The 20,782-nt window shown below is 40.7% G+C and overlaps 1 protein-coding gene across 3 annotated transcripts in view; it reads right to left on the reverse strand.

Annotated features, from left to right (window-relative positions):
* mid2 (midline 2) overlaps window positions 1–6,874 on the reverse strand; it is a 240,067-nt gene extending 233,193 nt beyond the window's left edge. For all 3 annotated transcript variants that reach the window (XM_057850096.1, XM_057850099.1, XM_057850097.1), the window contains exon 1: window positions 6,668–6,874. The gene's annotated coding sequence lies outside the window, so the exon portion shown is untranslated. The remainder of the gene's footprint in view (window positions 1–6,667) is intronic.
* Window positions 6,875–20,782: the final 13,908 nt, after the last annotated feature.

Here is a 20,782-nt window from a genome sequence, read left to right on the forward strand (position 1 = left end):
ATACCACCCTTGAAATCCTCTGCCTTGCGCAGGTATTTGAGTGTTTTTATTTTGTTGTTTGATTGGTTCTCTGCCTGCTACTTAGGTAAGTATCATTGATCCCCGTCGACCTACTGTCACTGATCCATTTTATTATTCCCCTTTTTCCACGATCGAGTGTATTTTTGTCTGTATTTAATGAACACTTCAAGGCATCCCCTGGTTGTTGTCGGCTTTGAGGTCCAACCTTGTTTCCGCATTTGCGGACCCTAAAAAGGACAAATGCAGTTCTCACAAACTAAGAAGGTTCAGTTGGAGGTGACCACGCACTATTCCAACAAACATTTTCGGGATTTTTTCATACATTTTGAATTCAAAACAATTATTGTTATTGAGTGGCTTTATTAAATGTGGTCTGTTCAACCAGCCTTGCCCAATACATGCAGACTAAGGGGCCATTTACACAACAAGTGTAATGAGTGGAAAAAAATGCCAAAAACTTTCACTTTCTATCGTTTAGACAAAGACAGCGCTTTGAGAAATGGAACTGCAAAAATCTGAAAACTCTCTTTAAAAGCCAGTGGACGCAGCCACCCCGTTGCCCGATCAACTCGTCTGTGTCCTACTTCAGTTGTATCTCACATTCCTTAATGATATCTCTGATCCTCAGCTCACGACTTATTTGCTCTCACCCCAGGTCCTGTTTTATGCGTGCTCCTTGTCGGATTCCACGCCTGCCTCCTTCTGAGCTTCCTCGTCTCACGTCGGCTCAGCTACCCCGAGCAGGGCGATCTACACCCACCAAGTTTTTTCTTGTGATCTCGAATAAAATATTACTCGCCACAACCCCTGTTTGTCTGCTTCCCTGCTGCTCGCGCACCTCTAACAACTTCAGCCTCCCGTCGTGGTCTGAACAGTTAAAAACGCATGTGGGGCCGTTTACATGGTGACTCTCCGAGAAGACAAAAAATTTCAAATGTGCATTTACATGGTTTCGTTTCCATTCGAAGAATGTCGCAATTCCGCATGAAAACGATGTAGTATTCATGCCAGGCCCTAGGGGGCAGTGCAGATTTACAAGGTGACCGCGAATGATGCACTTTGACCCCACGGGGCTCCTTAGCCCGGAAGAAAACATGCCCGCCCATTCGAAGCAATGGCATTTTCCTTTTGCTCCAAAAGGCACAAAAATGGAAACATTCAACATATTTAAAAGTAAAAATATTATTAAAACAGTAAATTAAAGCAGGCGTTCCGCCATTTGCAGTTTTTAATGTTAAATAGCACTGCTGCACACGCCCAATGTGACGTGTACGAGTGCTGACGTTATCGTCGCGAGTCCGGCACGGCCGTAGCCTTTGATATGCATGCGAAGCAAGCCCCCCTGATTCCCCCGCAATCGAATTCTTCCACTTTCGAGGCAGGATTCAGAATTTTGCGTCTTCGCCTTCCGTCTTCGCCGACACCATATGCACGCGAGCCGAGTCCGGAACTCAGTCATTGCGTCTTTGTGTCGCCATGTAAACTGCCCATCATTTGGTGGCATCTGTCTCCTGGGTTGCCAGATCCGCATGACAGTCTCCAGCCCAGACACGCCATGAAACCTTCCCTGTTCAATTAAAACCATCCCAAAGTACAATATCCCGTTCAAGATTAGATTTTGCCGTAAGTAGCCCAAATTTTTATCAAACCGACCAATGCATTTCTCTCCTGCCCTTAGTCTTTTACAAATTGCTCCTTTGAGCGCATACTCACCAAATCTGGCAACAATGTCTGTATCCCATACTCCGATATAGAAGCAGAAAGGTTACATGCAGGAATCAAGTTTTGTTGTTGCTGCTACATACACACTTTGAATTTTCATGCACTTTTGCACCTCCGAATATGGCCTAAACTGGATGGATTCAAGACAAAAACAGAATAAGAAAAACATAAGATTGTACTTAAATATATGAGCAAAACGCTTTTGTAAGAGACGGTTGATGAAAACACTTGAGCGCTTCAGTAAAAGTACCAGTTCCAAAATGATCTGTCACAGTTCTTTAAAGATTTCCCAGAATTGCACACTGGAACATTAGCTATGCTCTAATTATAACTCAGTGCAGTGCAAATACATTACGCAATCTAATCCTCCAGATGATAAGTGTCATCAAATGTGTTTCTCGCCACAGGAGGCTGGACTTCGATTCTTCCTAGGCCCCCCAACTTTTCAAAGACTATCTGTGTGAAAACAAAATGTAGGCTTTAATCTTTTAAGAAATAGCCCATAGACCAACAAATTAAAATTGGCAGAGATGACCTCCTCCCAATCCACTTGAAAGTATAACCATGACTTTCCTGCATTGATAGAAGAAGGATTTAGTTCAATCCTTATTCATCTGAGTACATTCTTAAAGAGGATGCACCAATAAAGCTCCATGTGTATATGATTCAGAACTACTTGAAACCTGAGGCCACAGCTCCTCATCTTGTGTTGTGTACATGGTTTTTCAATTTCAGCGGACTTTAAAATGCAGCTCTGCAAGAAGCACATATAACCATCCGTCACGCTTAAACTTGCTATGTAATGTAGGCCACTGGGATCAACCAGGCATACTGCTGTCAATACACCTACAGCATCAACACAACACGCCAACTCGTTATTCTCCCTGCATGTACTGAAGCGGATGCTGTCTTCCTCCTGCTGCTTGTGTTGAAAACGCTGTCTGCGCAATTAGGAGGTGGATCGTGTGAGCAGATGCATGATAAATAGTTGGTGTCAGTTTTATGCACCCAGATGAACAATTGTCTTTTAGGAGTCATGTTCCATTGGCATAATTTCATGTAGGGGGACATGGCATCGAGAGGGTAGCAAATAAATTGTTAAAACAAATCAGCATTCATGACGTGCTGGCAATATGACTTTATGAAATCTTACTAATGGTCTACAAAACAATTAAAGGCCTCGGACCAAAATACATGATTGATTTGTTTAACCCCGACGAAGCATCTAGACCCCTTAGGTCGTCTGGCCCCCGGTCTGCCGTTTGTTCCAAGAACAAAAAACGAGTGAGGTGGCATTCAGTTATTATGCTCTTCCCCTCTGGAACAAATTACCGTATTGGCCCGAATATAAGACAGTGTTTTTTGAATTGAAATAACACTGAAAAAGAGTGGGTCGTCTTATATTCACGGTCTGGACATTATACCCATTCACGACGCTAGATGGCGCCAGATATCATTGAAGTGATGTTCTGTCATGACAGAGCTAAGCTACTCTCCCCATTCACGACGCTACATGGCGCCAGATATCATTGAAGCGATGTCCTGTCATGACAGATCTCAGCTACTCTCAAGTTTAACCAGTTTGCATTATTTTATTGCAATGCTTTTCCTTATTCAGATTTGTTTCAAGACTACAGTTAGTTAGACTTCACTGCGATGTTTAATGCAGTTATTGCAATTTTGTTGTTTTATCACAATAGATTGGTTTATTTAGATTTCAAAAACCAGAAGCCATTCATTTACGAACGTGATTGCACTTTAGTTGACATATTTAAATGTTCCGATATTAAGATTTAAGGCAAAATAACATGTTTTTTCTCTCAAATATATTGTTATAATTTGTTTCGGATGTACTGTAATTATTTTCTGCATAAAAAGTAATTTGGTGTTCAAATAGTCTTTTTTCAAACTTGAGTCTTGAAAAAGAGGGGGTCGTCTTATAACCAGGGCCGTCTTATATTCGGGTCAATACGGTATCTGATCTGAGGTGTGCGCAAACAGTTAGCTGCATTAAAGGGCAGGTGAAGACTTCAATTCATGAGCGTTTACTTGGTTAAAATATATTGAATGCATCATTCGCTGTCTCAAAACTCACATAACCAAAAATGTTTTTGAATTGACTGCGTAGTTTTGGAGTTACTGCCACAGCAACACCTTAGCAATGAAGAACGCGCCTCACTGCCGGCCGCTACCAGATGACCCTCATTTCCCAAAGACCTTGCCAGCACTCCAATACAAAAGTATAGCACCACACTATCCTCGCCATATATTGCCACCATTTTCTGGGTTTTACTCATGAGATTTATCATGCTGTCTCTATGTGTAGTGATGAATTGCTCACACGAAGGCTCGAGACTCAATGAGTCGCCCAAAAACCTTCTTCTGCAATGACTTGGACATCTTTTGTGAGAGTCAAGAGGAACTTCTCCCTGGCTCCCCGATCGCGTCTTTGTTTTCAACATTTCAGCGATGACAGCTTTGAAACCCTAGGTTGATACAACTATGGTTTTTCAAAGACATAAGTAGACCCTTACTGTCTTTTCTATATCTAAAATTTTATGCAATTCTGTTGATATGGGGGGCAAAACCAACTGCCTGTTTGTTGAAGTGTGACCTCTTTTTTTGTTGTTGCTTGTCTGTCATAAGAAAGATGACAGGTTGTTATTTCATGTCAATTTAATACGTTTATTACTTGATTTTGACCTGTTTTTTTGTTGTTGTTGCTTGCCTTTCATAATACAGCTGACAGGTTGTCTATTCATGTCAATTTCATACATTTATTGCTAAACCGAGTTTGGGAATGCAGGATTGACAAAGTGCTAAAAAACTTTAAAAACACAAACTATCCTCACAGTTACACGTTAGAAATGACATGGTTGTTTCGACGAACTCGTCCAAAGTTTATATATGTAAAATTACACCAAAATCCGAAAAGCTCTTCATGCCCTCACAGTAACGCATTAGAAGATGACATGGTTGTTTTGACGAACTTGTCCAAAGTTTATATTTATAAAATTACACCAAAATCCGAAAAGCTCTTCACCTGCCCTTTCAATCAGGGCTAAAAACAGTATTGTTTACTACAGCGTATTCATAACTGCAAATTTTATTCAAATACCCAATGTATGACTTTTCATCCCATTATTTGTTTTTACGTCTACGTCCTATTTTGTATTTAACTGCCTTACTGCTTTAATATAACTTATGTATCATTTATTTGTGTTTTTATTAATTGTGTTTTGCTGATTTCCATGTTATTTAGAACACTTTGAATGACCTTGTGTTGAATTGTGCTCTCCAAATGAGTTTGCCTTTGTACACTGTATGTGAATAAGATACAGTAAAGAATATCAAGTTTTAACAATATTACCCAAAGCTTGCCAATTATTCATATTGTTAATTAATCATCTAGTAATAATATTGTACACCCTTCTAGAGACATATTCTCTGGTACCAGGGCATAGAGTCGAACAGCCTCTACACCAACGGGGCCAAAAATAATATAAGGATTATTAATAAACAATAAATTAATAATAAATAATAATAAACAACAAATAAATTATACTCATCATTTCCTCCGAAGCCCGTTATGACTGAACTTATAGAAACACATTATAGGAGTCCGACAGGTTTCATCAAGTGACCCTTCAAGAACACTTAGAGAGAAATGTACTAGTAGGCCATTTCAGTTTTTTTTTAATTTTACAAAAAAAAAAAAAAAAAAAAACTATAAGTATTTCCTAAAACGGTCAGAAACATTATCAGGCATAATTTCAGGCAATTCAGTGCGATTTAAAAGTAAAGGAATTCATGTCCTTTATAAGACCCGTGGGACCCCGTTATGTTCATCTCATTATATTATGTATACACAGCTGTCCCCGTGTTTCATTGTTACAATACTGCATGTGCGTTTAACAAAAAAAAAAAAAAAAAAAAAAAAAAGAATTTGATAACAGGAACCATGCAATATAATAAAAATAAATATAAAGAAAGGATAACATATGATGACTTTGAATTTGGTAGAAAATATGGTAATAATTTCTGAAGAAAAACAAAGAAAGAAAAATTGCAATTCAGGGACAGATTTATTGCAAAAGTGAAACTAACAAATCAATTCAATAGAGACAAAGCAGACACATGATTTGCTATAGTGGGCCACAAATAAAAGCAAAAAAAAAAAAAAAAAAACGTGATCGACCAATCTGGCACCCATGTTAACATTTGCTTTCCAGGCTCACAACTTTAAAATTAAATCCAGTAAAACGATCAAACAAATAAAAAGCTGCAGCCTAAACCGTCTTAAAAACAATAATGACAGACAAGTTACTGTTAAATTAACAATATGACTATTGTCATGTTAAGCACTGCCCTACAGAAACCTCTGATATTGCAGTGCAGTTATACACCACTTATATATATTTTTTTTATGTTTTAATTTATATTATAGACCATTTCAATCCATATCAGAGGTTAGTCATCTTCAGCCAGCATTTTGTGATACAGGAATTATGTTTGTTGATTTATTATTGTGCAGCTGTTCAAATTGCTCGAGGATATAATTAATTAAATCTCTTATTAAATGAAAACAACTGTTGTTGAATACATAATTTACCATGACTGGCATCAGAAGTATGAGATCTCGGACCAATTTCTTTGTTGAGTAATTGCAAAATGTACTCATTTTGTTCCCTCAGGAAAAGTGAACTCGAAAGGTAATTATTATATTAAAGACTCCAATAATAACAATGCATCAAATATGTATCCTGGTATTATACATAAATTAATACAACAGCACTAAGTGTATTCGTCCGATTCCTCAATAAACGACGCTGGAACTCCGTCCACGTTGCTTTGTTTTTAAACGTCATCCGCACACAAGTCAAATGCGAGTCATTCCCAAAATACTATGATGCATGCTACTCACTGTGTTCTTCCAAAGCGAGGCTTCGACGTGACAGCTTCACACTTGGAAAGTGGCGCTTGGCATGTTTTTGAAGCACACTGACTGAAGTTTGGATGCAGATCAGGTTGATGATTACACGTCGCTGGGCTTTGCGGACAGCTACGCCCACCCTACCTCCCCCCAAAAATTATAAAGTGGTAGGAAGTAGGATCGTGTCTTCATGCAGGAAAAAGACCGCGAGGTCCACAATCGGGAACTGAATGCTTCACTCGAATGCTTCCCCAGCATGGCTTGGGCACGTGACCAGCCCACTGGGGAGACTCTCAATGTGCCGCGCGTATGCATGAGCTCATTGTCTTGGTCTATCGGTGTCTTTGGTAAATGTGACTCGGTTCGGTCACGCATCTATTATGTTATATAGATTTCGCAAAAAGAACATGAATAACTTTCGGAAGATACTTTAGTTCATCAAATAAAAACACTGTACAGTTCATTCAAAAGCAACAGGTGGAATTCTAACCTAGCCTTTTGGCTATTCTTTACACACTTAAAGTGCGTACGACAGGATTTTTAAAAAAAAGTCTTAAATAGCATTATTATGTGATTTAGAATCATATTTTGAGACGATTCGACTATATAAAACAATTTGGCAAAGCGCAGATGACAAGAAATTAGCCTTTTAATCTGCCGTTTAGCCATGCCTACCATTATAGACCCTACCCACCGACGTCACAAAACCACGTGCTCGCTGTATGGTTCCGCCCACTTGTCCGTCATTTTGTCTCTGTATTAGCATTGGTTTCAATTGATAGAGGAATTTAAAATGCATTTCATGGAAGACCTGGTGCTTTCTGATGCCGTAAACTCACTGGATGTGTTGCATAAAAGGCGTTATGTGGAAAAGCTTCGTTCTATACAGTCGCCAGATCCATATTTGATGCCCAAATCGATGTTTTTCGACCCACTGTCTTCGCCCTGTCTGCCTGACATCTGCTACGCTGATATTTACAATTATCTTGTCCACACAAAATCAGCCTATTCTCACGAAAATTTGAAAAACTTCAAGAGCTTGGAGGCTTATAAATACTTCGTTGCTGGTTGGGTGAAACAGGTCCTCGTCCACGAAAATTCGGCAGGAATCTATCTTGTGCTTGGAAAGGTGAGTTACGAAATTTTCAATTCAAAATCTTTTGTTATTGCTAACATCCACTGTCAAGTCTAATGTATTTCATGTCGTTTGTCAATGGAGTTAAGGCTTTTAATGTTTATATGGTTTAGCGATAGCACTCTCACTACATACATACGTGTATGTTGTCAGCGATTAGCCTAGCAATGATCTTAATTGTGGTTATTTGTCAGCCCAAAACCCTCTAAGTATATCTTAAATGCATCTTACCGGATATAAAATGACTACTACATAGTCTGTGGTGATTTTTTGGTGCCCAGTTTTCACGTCGAATTGCAGCCGTCCATTTCGCTCTCCTCTTTGGATCCCTCGGAATACGGTAAAACTTCAAGTCTCTCCTTCCATCTTCTCTGTTAGTGCAACCAACAGCCACACACGCCTTCACCATTTTGATTATTAATGTTAAGGAGCAGAAAAACACGCCGTAAATAGGAGGAATGTACGTAGCCGTAGCAGGTTAACACTATGTTTTGACGGACAATTGGGCGGTACCATTCAGGAGAGCGGAGTTGTGACGTCACGTGGGTAGGGTCTATAGGGCTATTGCGTCCCCAAGAGGAGGATGACGTCGGCAGGCTCATGGTTTCATCTGATTTAGAATTCAGCCCATTCAGTGGGAATTATTCAGAACGAGGATAATGTGATGAAGAAAGCCGCAAAATGTCATCGTGTCAGTCTTTCCAGTCCAATATTTTTACAGGATATCGTTTTTATCAAAGTATTTTTCCCCATTTGCTAAATAAATGGCATGGTCTGACAAATAAGTCTTGTGCTAAATGGAATATGAAATATTAAAAATATATTTATTCAGTACGACATGGCAAAATTACTTCATAATGGTCAAAACTGTGTACTTCCTGCACCTCCCAAGCTATATTTTATGCCACTGGAGTTTTTTGGTAATTTCCCTGCCCTGGCTTCGGAGAGCGTAAACAAACCAGGAGGCGTGACAGCTAGCCGACATGCTAACCCGAACCGAGTGATGTTTCAGTTTTATTCCCGGCTTTCGAAGCCAAAAAATCAAACAAAACTACCCAGGATAATGTCACACGGCGGCGTGGTTGTCAATTGTCTTTGCCGATCTGCAACGCGCCCGGGGGGGGGGGGGGGGGGGGGGATAATTACCTTACCTTGTTTCGATCCAAAAACTCCATGTAGCATGTATCACTAAGTGTCAAGACACAGCTGTGAATGGCCACAGCTGCATTTTTTTGGGATTTTATAGGTGAAACATGGTCATAACACAAGGGTCGCGATGCAGAAATCGCAGACATCAAGACGTGGTCGAGATTTTCTTTTTCATATATTTACCCTTTTAAACGTTTTTTTTTTTTTTTTTTTTCAATTTTTCTTTGTTTGGATCGGTTATATGATATGATAGATATGTGAGTGAATCATTTTTTAAAAGTCGTTTTTTTCTTTTTTTTTTTACCAAATATTAAACATCAGTTAATGACTCTAAGCTAAAGATGACAGACATTTTGAATAAAACATATAATTAATTACCTTCGTTTTTTGGCTGGGTTGATACAAAAGCGGTTGCGCGACGTCTGTAAATGGCGGTGTCCAGGGTAAAACGGACGCATTAAAAATAGTTCGGGGGCTTAATGAACCATGAATCTGCTATGCATGTATACATTTTTCACAATGGTTGTTTTGACTTAAAATACAGCTGTTTCTTTTAAAGAGGAGTGCAAGAGCAGAAACAGCTTTTTCAATCTTGTCTGTGTTTTCCGCCCTATGTAAATATATGACCTGTCGGGTCTTACATTTTTATGACATTTGTCGGGCGGCATGGCTCAGTGGTGGGGTGATTGTTACCCAACTCAGTAACCCCTTGTTACTTCTAATGCAGTGTCATCAGTAGTTAAATGAGAGTGTCAAAGCACTTTGAGTACCCTGAAGGTGGAAAGGTGCTATTCAAGTGTAACTCCATGAATATTCAGAGTAATTGGAAATTATGTAGAGTTCTGCAAACCAGCATATGTAAGGAATAAACCATATCGGAAATTATAGTCGATAGTTACAGTAGTCCATTAGAGCGTAAATGTAAACTGCATCATATGACTGGAATTAAGACGCATTCACAGTTGAGCGTCTTCCCCTCACCATGTAAGCATTTCATATAAAGACTACTGCTCCGTGTCACTCCTGGAAACACCAGAGGGAATGCAGAGTTTAGATATCTCCTAATCGATTTGTGTTTCCCGTATATACAACATGCCAGTTGTCCTTGGCATCAAACTGACCGCAGATGACAGTGCGGAGCCAAACTCTGAAGGACTATAATAAACATATTCTTGTAAAAAATAGAAAATCAACAGATAATGTGTATCAAATGACTTTTGCCTCCAGGTACTTTAATAATACTTAATGAAATATAGCCTATGTTGTCAAAACGATACATAGTCATTTCTGTGGCCTATACTACGAACGGAGTTCAACCTCCCCAGAAGTAATCCTGCTTACCAGCGGGTAACTGGAGTTGACAAAACCTGGTTATCTAGTTTGTGGTCAATCGGTGCTATGACGCTGATTATGAGGTTGACTAGTCGAACCTGTGTCAACCAAATCAGAGTTACTGCGCGTTCTCATAAAAAGGGGTGGAGACCAGAGTCAAACACTACGACGATGGCACAGGCACTTTACTTCACGGAGGAGGAATGCACGATAATCATGCGGAGTTATGAGGATTAAAATCCACCCTCACCGCGAAATCCAACAACGCTTCAGCTAGTAGAGCGCGACTGGTCTGTTGGCAGCGAATTACAGATCGTGTGATTTGTGAATGCGTCAATATGCCGGTTTACTTACAACCATGAAAAGAAATAAAGCCTGCTGTCAGGACAATAAAATAAGATTTGGTATGTTAACTGTAAGAAGTACTTTATCGTATGTGCATCACCACATGAAGCAGGATGATTGTATGTTTAGTCCCATTTACTGTATGAACATGTATGTCCTTTGAACATCTTCAGAGTAGAGGTTAGATTGGGCCTAAAACAATCCAGCCCGACTCGGCAAAATTTGCAGGCCCGAGTCCGAAACCCCCCCGAAATTTTATATTTGTGAGGACTCAGAAGAAGAAGGAAATGCGGGGATGCGATGCGTGGTTGCGTTTTGTGTGATCACATTTGTGACGATGCCTGTGCACAATGATAATAAATTAAAGCCATGTTTTGTAATGAATTCTCACAGTTAAACAAGACTGTTAGATGCATATTCAATAAACATTTATATCTTTTATATTAGTGTGTGTGTTCTATCAGTGGATTTGATATTTATCATCTCTTCGAGTTGGCAGAAAAAAAACAAGTTTTCTCGATGTTTAAAGTGTACATATTTTTATGATTATTATAAGCGCATTTACACAACGAAATAACGCTGGAAAAGTTTGTTAAATAATATTTCTTGTATGAGAGCAAAGCTCCACATTCGTTTACATTCAGCAAAGCCGACGCAGGTTTCTGTATAGCATTTTCAACAATCAATTTGAAGCGTTTCCATACCCCACTCCTACCACTTTCCGAATCGCATGGCATACAGTGTTCCGATATTCAGCATCACCAATGGAATACATGTATTGTCCGCTGGCGAAGGAGCGCGAGGACAGGCACACCACCTGCGCGGTTGTGAGGGCCTGACTTCGGCGTGTTTCATTAGTGATATCCGCCTCGATCAGCTCGCACAGATAATGAATTCCCTCAGCTGAAAATCTATATTTTTCATGGAGAACATTGTTCGGGTATGCCAACGAATTCTGGCGGTCTCCAAAAACCCGTGCCCTCCGAAGAGAGCCCCCTCACAATCCGCGCGCCAATGTCATACGGGTCGTCCAGGTACGCTGTCATTGTCAGTCATTGTCAAGAGGACTCGTCCGCGGAGGAGTGCTGTTTAAATAGAGCGTGGTTAATTGACAACCATCATAAACACATTCTCTTTGTAAAACCTCGCCCAGCATACCTGGCAGTATGGGTTGTGAGCAGGGGTGAAAGTAGATAGAATTTCTTGCTGGAACTCCCTGACATAAAGGTCACAATGGAGCCAGAATTTCTGTTTGTTTGTTTGTTTGTTGTTGGGTCAAACCACCTGAAACAACCGAAATGCAAAGAAACCTGCTTTTGGCACAGTTATATTTGCACACAATAAAACAAAGCAGGTTTTCCACATGCATTAGGCTACTGCATTACACTTATTGTAAGAAGGCATACACAAGAAAGTGACTTTCATTCAAAATTGTATTGTTTCAATGATGTGCAAAATAAGTTCACAAAAGCAACAGTGACCCCATCTTCCATCTCCTAATATAATTTTCCCTCATATCAAAATGCAGCAGGAGCAGTGTGGTTTTCGTCCTGGATGTGGAACAGTGGACCAGCTCTACATGCTCGCAGGGTCCTCGAGGGTGCATGGAAGTTGGCCCAACCAGTCTACATCTGTTTTGTCGATCTGGAGAAGGCGTTCGACCGTGTGCCTTAGGGAGTCCTGTGGGGGGGTGCTCCAAGAGTACGAGGTACCGAGCCCCTTGGTAAGGGCTGTTCGGTCCCTGTACTACTGGTGTCAGAGTTTGATCCACATTGCCGGCAGTAAGTCGAATTTGTTCACAGTGAGGGTGACAAGGCTGCCCTTTGTCACCAATGTAGATGCAGTCGAAGCATTGAGGGGGTCCGGTTTGGTGGCCTCAGCATTGCATCTCTGCTTTTTGCAGATGACATGGTGCTGTTGGCTTCATCAAGCCGTGTCCTCCAACTCTCACTGGAGCGGTTCGCAGTCGAGTGTGAAACGGTTGGGATGAAGATCACCACTTCCAAATCCGAGACCATCGTGGCGTGCCCTCTCCGGGTCGGGGATGAGATCCTGCTCCAAGTGGAGGAGTTCAAGTATCTTGGGGTCTTGTTCACGAGTAAGGGTAGGAGCAGGAGATTGACAGGCGGATCAGTGCAGCGTCTGCACTTATGCGGACTCTGCACCGGTCCCTAGTGGTGAAGAGGGGGCTGAGCCGAAGGGCGAGGCTCTAGATTTACCAGGTGATCTATGTTCCTAACCTAAACTATGGTCACGAGCTGTGGGTCGCGACCGAAAGAACACGATCCCGGATACAAGCAGCTGAAATGAGTTTGCACCGCAGGGTGTCCTGGCTCTCCTATAGAGATAGGGTGAGTAGCTTGGTCATCCAGGAGGAACTCGGCGTCGAGCCGCTACTCCTCCGCATAGAGAGGAGCCAGATGAGGTGGCTCGGGCATCTGGTTCGAATGCCTCCTGGCCGCCTCCCTGGGCATGTCCCACCGGCGGGAGGTCCCGGGGACGACACCGGGACACGCTGGAAAAACCATGTCTCTCAGCTGGCCTGGGAACGCCTTGGGATCCCGCCGGAGGAGCTGGTTGAAGTGGCTGGGGAGAGGGAAGTCTGGGCTTCCCTGCTAAAGCTGCTGCCCCCGCAACCTGACCCCGGATTAAGCACTAGATGATGGATGGATGCATATCAAAATGCAAAACCTCAATTTGAACTATTTTAGAACATAACTTAAGAACATAAATTGTACATTCAGATTGAAGATAATGTACGCATTAACTTGTTTTATCAATTTTATGATTCTAAATGACACAAAAATAAATATAAATGACTTACATTATGCACATTGAAATAATTTAATATTATATATTATGAATGGATGAATGGATGAATGAATGAATGAATGAATGAATGAATGACATTTTATTTTTTATTTTTTATTTCATCATCATCGGTATCATTGCTCAGAGTGCGTCTGTACACGGTGAAGGCTGAGCAGCGAATGAACTATGACTATATTACTATTTTAAAATAACGCAAACGCATTGCATCTCTGCTTTTTGCAGATGACATGGTGCTGTTGGCTTCATCAAGCCGTGACCTCCAACTCTCACTGGAGCGGTTCGCAGTCGAGTGTGAAACGGTTAATGAACTATGACTATATTACTATTTTAAAATAACGCAAACATAGACTTTTTTAAATTATGAGGAAATAAATAAAGTAGCCTAACAGAAATGAACAAAAATAAGTCCAAATGTGCACATGCAAGATGTTCCGAACCTCCTCCATCATAGCAAATAAAATAAAATAAGCCTCTTCTCGTAAACATCTGATCAGTTTTCCATTGCATTGTCCTTTTTTAATTGTATTAATTCAACAAGTTTGTTTGTCCTTTACGTCTCAGATTTTTTTCTTTTTTTGTTGTTCCAGAAAACACATGTGCATTTGAACCAGTCAGAGCTAACTATCGATGCTGATCACATGTCATTCTTTTAGCCACTTGAACGGACAACTGAGTCCGGAGTGGTTTGTTGCGCGCATGCGCAAATCGACGCATGACACAACTCCGTGAAATAAATAAATAATACATTTCGGTGGAATCATTACACTATACAAGTACTTTATTGGGTTTGTTGTTAAAATTTGTTAACGCAAATCTGATGTCAGTAGATTGTGTTCTTTTTAGCATGGGGTTTTGACAGTTGCAGTCATTTTTTTTCAGGATCAAAGCACCGTTCCGGCCCCATATCTCAACCCTGCTCGTGAGCCATATCTGGCTCATTTGACGAGCACAGCTGGCTCTCCGGTGACAACAACTGAATGAACTGATGTGAAATTACGACTCTTAATGTGGAACTGGCTGGCTCAGCTGACATAAACAAGCTTTGACGAGCTGCTCCGGCACTGACACATTGATGTTGGACACTTCAAACGTGTATCGCAATAATATACTTCAATTCAGCGCCCATATGTGGTCCGCCCGTAGCGGACTGTGCACAGCTCGAGTCACAGCTGTTTGGTGGTGAAAAAGAAGAAAAAAAAGAGTATAAATAGCAATCATGGAAATGACGTTTTATTCGGAACAATCACAGTCCCTGCCGTTCATGTAGCAACGCGTCACCGCGACACATAGTCAGGATTTTTGGGAGGTGCATGTCTAGCTACGGCATAGGGTACACTGTCGACGGCGTAGCTATGGCTTCACCCCGACGCAGAAGCATAACAGCCCCTTAAGCACCTTGTTATGTCATGAAAAAAATCATGAAAAAACAATAAATTGCCTTTTCCTGTTTATCTGCTTTTTACTGTTAAAAATGTCATTTTCATTTCTTGCAATGACTTCTTTGTGATTGATGTCTAGATTAAAAAAAAAAAAAAAAAAATCTTATCGCTTTTTTCCTTGTGGTATCGAATTGTATCGCTTTAATTTCCTGTCTTGTATCTAATTGTATGTCTGGCAAACTGAACCAAATCTTTATTGAACTGTTATGACTTTAAAGATATCATTTTGCTTATTGAATTAAAACTCTTGTATTTAAATACACGTAGAATCGGCCTAATGCCAAAGATTCCCAACCCTAATATATGTATACCCAAAAAGGGTTTAACCAGTTACATAAAAGGACAGTTGAGCTCCATTGATTTTCTGACCAATGATTCCTTTTGCACTATTAATGATCAAAATGTCATCCATGAAAGGCTTGGTTGTGCTGCACTGTCATTGACAGTGATGAAGAAAGATTGTAGGGTATCAATACATCTGATGTACTGTATGATCCAGTCTGGCTGGAGAAAAAAGGGATTGGAACATTTTTACTAATTTTGCATGACTGAGATACGTCCGGGGTCTACTTGCATCTAATGATAGAGATTCTTGAGCTCATTATAGCACTCGTCTCACACCAAAAATCATGTTTGGAACTTTTAACCATCTGTTTTTTATACTGCTTATCTTCACTATTTCTCTATTTTAGGCCGCTGCCTAAACTCTTAAAGATTAATGAGAGAAAAAGGGATGAATGTTAGAAACTTAACTTGAACATGAATATGCACATTTTAATCATAAAGCTTGTAGTAGCTTGTTTTATCTTCTTCTAAATTAAATTGGCCTTGGCTCATTGCTTCCTTAGATTTGCTGGTGTTGAAAATTTAGCCAAATGGCAGGACTACATTATGTTGCGGGAAACCATAACCACAGCACAGCATCTCATTGAAGAGCAGTCGGCTTGTTGGACACGTCACAGCCAAATGTCCCAAACATTCTGTTATGCAGTGCAACAAGGCAGTGTTTAGCTGTACAACACACTTTACAGTAATTATCTTTTTGCCCCAACACTTAGTTACTAATTTTACTGCCATTAAGACAAGAATAGTCTCAGATTGGCTGCAAAAATGCACACTGTTCAAGTCAGCTGTTGGAACAAACAATCGTGCATTTATTGGCAGTAGTCAGTCAACCCTCAAAGAATTCAATCACAAGCCTTTGTTAGTTTTCTACTTCAGTTTTTTAAATACACCTCAGTCATCACCAAATCTTTAAAAGGTTGTAAATAAACGCATGTTTTCTTCTACTGATTTGTTGGGGGTAAAACCATAATCAACTAAAAAGAGTTTTTTTTTTTATTTGTTTGTTTTTAACCAATGTTGATTGTGCAATTCTCATCATGGTGATTTTGCCAAGTCTTCTGATATTTCCTGTTCGATTTAAAGGTCGTAAGACAGCAAAAAGCCACTGTATTTTATGCTCCTGAATGAAATGGACCGCTTGGATCTATGTGGAAACAATCGATATATGTATTCCGTTTTGTAATCTGGATTGACAAGGATTCCGAATCCCGTCAGCGGGACAGTCATATTCAGTATACATCCAATACTACTACTATACAGAACGACTGCGGATTCAGGCAATTTTGCGGATTCATTCGTTTATTTTTCGCATCACACCAGCCAAATGTGCTGGAGAAAAATTCTTCTGCACTAGGAAGAGGCATATGAACCTTTTTGGGTTTCAAAAAGTTCCCATTCACCCAGAGATTAGCGTAAACAATTTTGACGGCTGTGGGACACTTGGACTTATGAGGAAGTGAGTAAAGATCGTGTTTTGTATTATTATTATTTTGTGGCTGGCGATCGGCGGCTTGTCACCACCAACCCCCCACGGTCCTCTCTGCGTGCCCACCGAGAATGCGCTTTCCTCGGCTTGGCCACGAGCAGCTCCGTACTCCGATGTTGGCTGAGAATGGGCTATTTTCGGCGTTCATTCCCGGTGACGAGCACTGCCAGCCCGCCGTGGCCCCAGTAGAACGGGCGAGCTGTATTTCGCTCGCCCGGTCCTCTTTGCGTGCCCGCCGAGAATGCGCTTTCCTCGGCTTGATGACGAGCCCTGGCAGCTCGCCGTGGCCCCAGTACAACGACAGGTTGGCTGACCCAGCCCGATCGGTCAGCCTGATGTGCCCTGTGATGCGATTTCCTCGGCTTGGCCACGCGCAGTTCTGTGATCCGATGTCGGCTGTTTTTTTTTCCACCGAGAATGGGCTATAGACCCTACCCACGTGACGTCACAACTCCGCTCTCCTGAATGGTACCGCCCAACTGTCCGTCAAAACATAGTGTTAACCTGTTACGGCTGCGTACATTCCTCCTATTTACGGGGTGTTTTTCTGCTCCTTAACATTAATAATCAAAATGGTGAAGACGTGTGTGGCTGTTGGTTGCACTAACAGAGAAGATGGAAGGAGAGACTTAGTTTGAGTTGAGTTTTACCGTATTCCGAGGGATCCAAAGAGGAGAGCGAAATGGACGGCTGCAATTCGACGTGAAAGCTGGGCACCAAAAAATCACCACAGACTATGTAGTAGTCATTTCATATCCGGTAAGATGCATTTAAGATATACTTAGAGGGTTTTGGGCTGACAAATAACCACAATTAAGATCATTGCTAGGCTAATCGCCGGCAACATACACGTATGTATGTAGTGAGAGTGCTATCGCTAAACCATATAAACATTAAAAGCCTTAACTCCATTGACAAACGACATGAAATACATTAGACTTGACAGTGGATGTTAGCAATAACAAAAGATTTTGAATTGAAAATTTCGTAACTCACCTTTCCAAGCACAAGATAGATTCCTGCCGAATTTTCGTGGACGAGGACCTGTTTCACCCAACCAGCAACGAAGTATTTATAAGCCTCCAAGCTCTTGAAGTTTTTCAAATTTTCGTGAGAATAGGCTGATTTTGTGTGGACAAGATAATTGTAAATATCAGCGTAGCAGATGTCAGGCAGACAGGGCGAAGACAGTGGGTCGAAAAACATCGATTTGGGCATCAAATATGGATTTGGCGACTGTATAGAACGAAGCTTTTCCACATAACGCCTTTTATGCAACACATCCAGTGAGTTTGCGGCATCAGAAAGCACCGGGTCTTCCATGAAATGCATTTTAAATTCCTCGATCAATTGAAACCAATGCTAATACAGAGACAAAATGACGGACAAGTGGGCGGAACCATACAGCGAGCACGTGGTTTTGTGACGTCGGTGGGTAGGGTCTATTTTCGGCGTTTATTCCCGAGCACTGCCAGCCCGCCGTTGTTTATGCTTTTTCCTCCGTCTCGGAAGCCGGGGCGGGCAGGGAAATGACAAAGCCGGTGGCATAAGATATAGTTAGGGAGGTGCAAGAAGTGGACAGTTTTGACGATTATGGAGTAATTTTGCCATGTCGTACTGAATAAATGCATTTTTAATATTTCATATTCCATTTAGCACAAGTCTGTTATTTGTCATGACCATACCATTTATTTAGCAATTGGGGAAAAATACTTCGATAAAAAGAATATCCTGTGAAAATATTGGAGTAGGGAGACTGAAACGATGACATTTTGCAGCTCTCTTCGTCGCATTTTCCTCGTTCTAAATAATTCCCCCACAATAGGCTGAATTCTAAATCCGATGAAACCATGACCCTGCTGACGTCATCCTCCTGTTGGGGACGCTAGAGCCCTATAATGATAGGCGTGGCTAAACCGCAGATTAAAAGACTAATTTCTCGTCATCTGCGCTTTGCCATATTATTGTATATTGTCCAATCGTCTCAAAATATTATTCTAATTCACATAATAATGCTTTTTTTCTCCTGTCATATGCACTTTAAGTCTGCACAATGTATCGTACGCCTAAAAAATTTTAAATTAAATGATAAATCAAAAATCTCTTAAAAGTTCAGGCTACAGGCTCTAGCTTGTACAAACTGTAAAACATTTTATGGTGCGCTTTTAGCTGGGAGTTGTTTAATTTGTTTTTGTTCCAAGATAATCAATGACTTACTGATTGCTATTTGCATTTAACTTCATTTAGTGAGAAGTTGCCATGCACTGCCCAAACAGAACGCTAAATCTTAATGTACACATAGTGAAAAAATACGTAAAATCATTGTCTTATGGGTACATATATCATGAACGTTGTCTTACTCATGGGTAAGAAGGCACAAAAATTGTTTATTCCCGTTGCCTAAGGAAACTTGGGATTCTATATCTTTTTCTTCTTCCAAACTGCATGTGTTGAAAGCACACGAAGCCCACAATACATTACTTTTTATACCGCTAACAAACCAGGAATGCAGCCTCCAGCTACTCGGGGAACATCGTAGCTCAAACCCCTGTTCCCTTACATTGACTTTTATAGAAGAGAGCATAGGAAAAAAAAGTCAGCCCTTGATTTTTTTATTTTTTTTTATTTAGTTTTCAAAGAAAGCACAAGTGACAGACCACAGTGTGTGGTTTTCCGCTTAGGGGAGCGAGTCACACATGTTGAGTAAAGCTGATAGAATGTAAACTGAGGCCAAACAGTGGCACATATAAAGTCAAAGTCGATAAAGAAGAGTGAGACTGAGTGGGAGATAGGGCAAAGAGAGATTCGCATGAAAGCCACACTATGTAAGAGCCTGCGAGGTTTGCCCTTGAAAGTTGAGACTAGGATGCCCAGTTCCGTTTGTGAAAATGTTTATTATTTTCTTTGCTTAAATCATGGCCTGAATCTGCTTCGCAGAGAACCAACATTCACAATTTGGACTCTGGGCTGTTTTCTCCCTGTGATGAAAGATTGTTGGGTTGTATTCTCCCTGTGATGAAAGACTGACTGCATTGGGGGCTGCTGGAACACAAGCTTTCCCCGACCTGCTGTAGGCCCACTTTCTAAAGAAGAGTGAACCATGAAAAGAAGTTTAGGGATTAAATGCCACATCTCACCAAGCAGTGTTTGAATTCGATCCTGTCTGACCGCTTACAGCTTCAAGGCAAGGATGAATTTAGAGCAATTTTTACTGCAGTGGCTCAGCAGGCGCTTTCATTGCCCTCTAGTGTCACTCTGGCTACTGGTCGTACACCACGCTGGTATAGGCAATTTGAAAAAGAATTGCAATTGGTGACAAGCCCTCTCCTTGTTCTTTTAAAAATTAAAAAAAAAAAATGCCTGCTGGTTTAGTTTAGTGTTTGAAAATGAGGAAAGTTTGAAACGATTCATCAGGTTTGACTGGAATATGTAAAACTGCATATTACTATTCTGTTTGGCAGGAACTGTATTCATGTCAAAGGGGAATCGTTACAGCAAAACTAATGTCCGGATATGTAAAATATACAATAAAAATTTCCAAAATCTAAACCTGTTTTGAAATAATACAGCGGCATATACTAGTATATATTTTTATGGGTTATGGGCAGGGGTGCACATATTTTTTGGCCTAGGTTCTCAGAGGAGGACCTGGAGATGTGACTTGGTCCTCATTGAGCTTGAGAGCCGACCCGCTTGATCCGATAAATCTATGACAAGCTTTACTTAGAGCCAATTACCTTTAATTAATTATATTAACAATTCATGCTTGATTATCATCAACTGGCACAACAAAATTGCCATTACTTTGAAGTGAAATGTAAAGAAATAAACATAAAAGCACTATTTCAAAATAAAGGGCATTATGCGGCTCCCACATTAACTCCAAGCCTTTGTAAAAGTGGGATGTCCTCCTCATAAGAGTTCATTGAACGTGCATGTTTAGCTTTGTGAAATGAGAGCAAAAACACGTTTGTCAGTGCATGGCACTGTTCTCCATTAACTTTATTCCGCCACTTGTCCATAGGGCGAGTGGGGTGCTGTCT

Source organism: Corythoichthys intestinalis, chromosome 11, assembly GCF_030265065.1.
Source record: "Corythoichthys intestinalis isolate RoL2023-P3 chromosome 11, ASM3026506v1, whole genome shotgun sequence".
NCBI lineage: Eukaryota > Metazoa > Chordata > Actinopteri > Syngnathiformes > Syngnathidae > Corythoichthys > Corythoichthys intestinalis.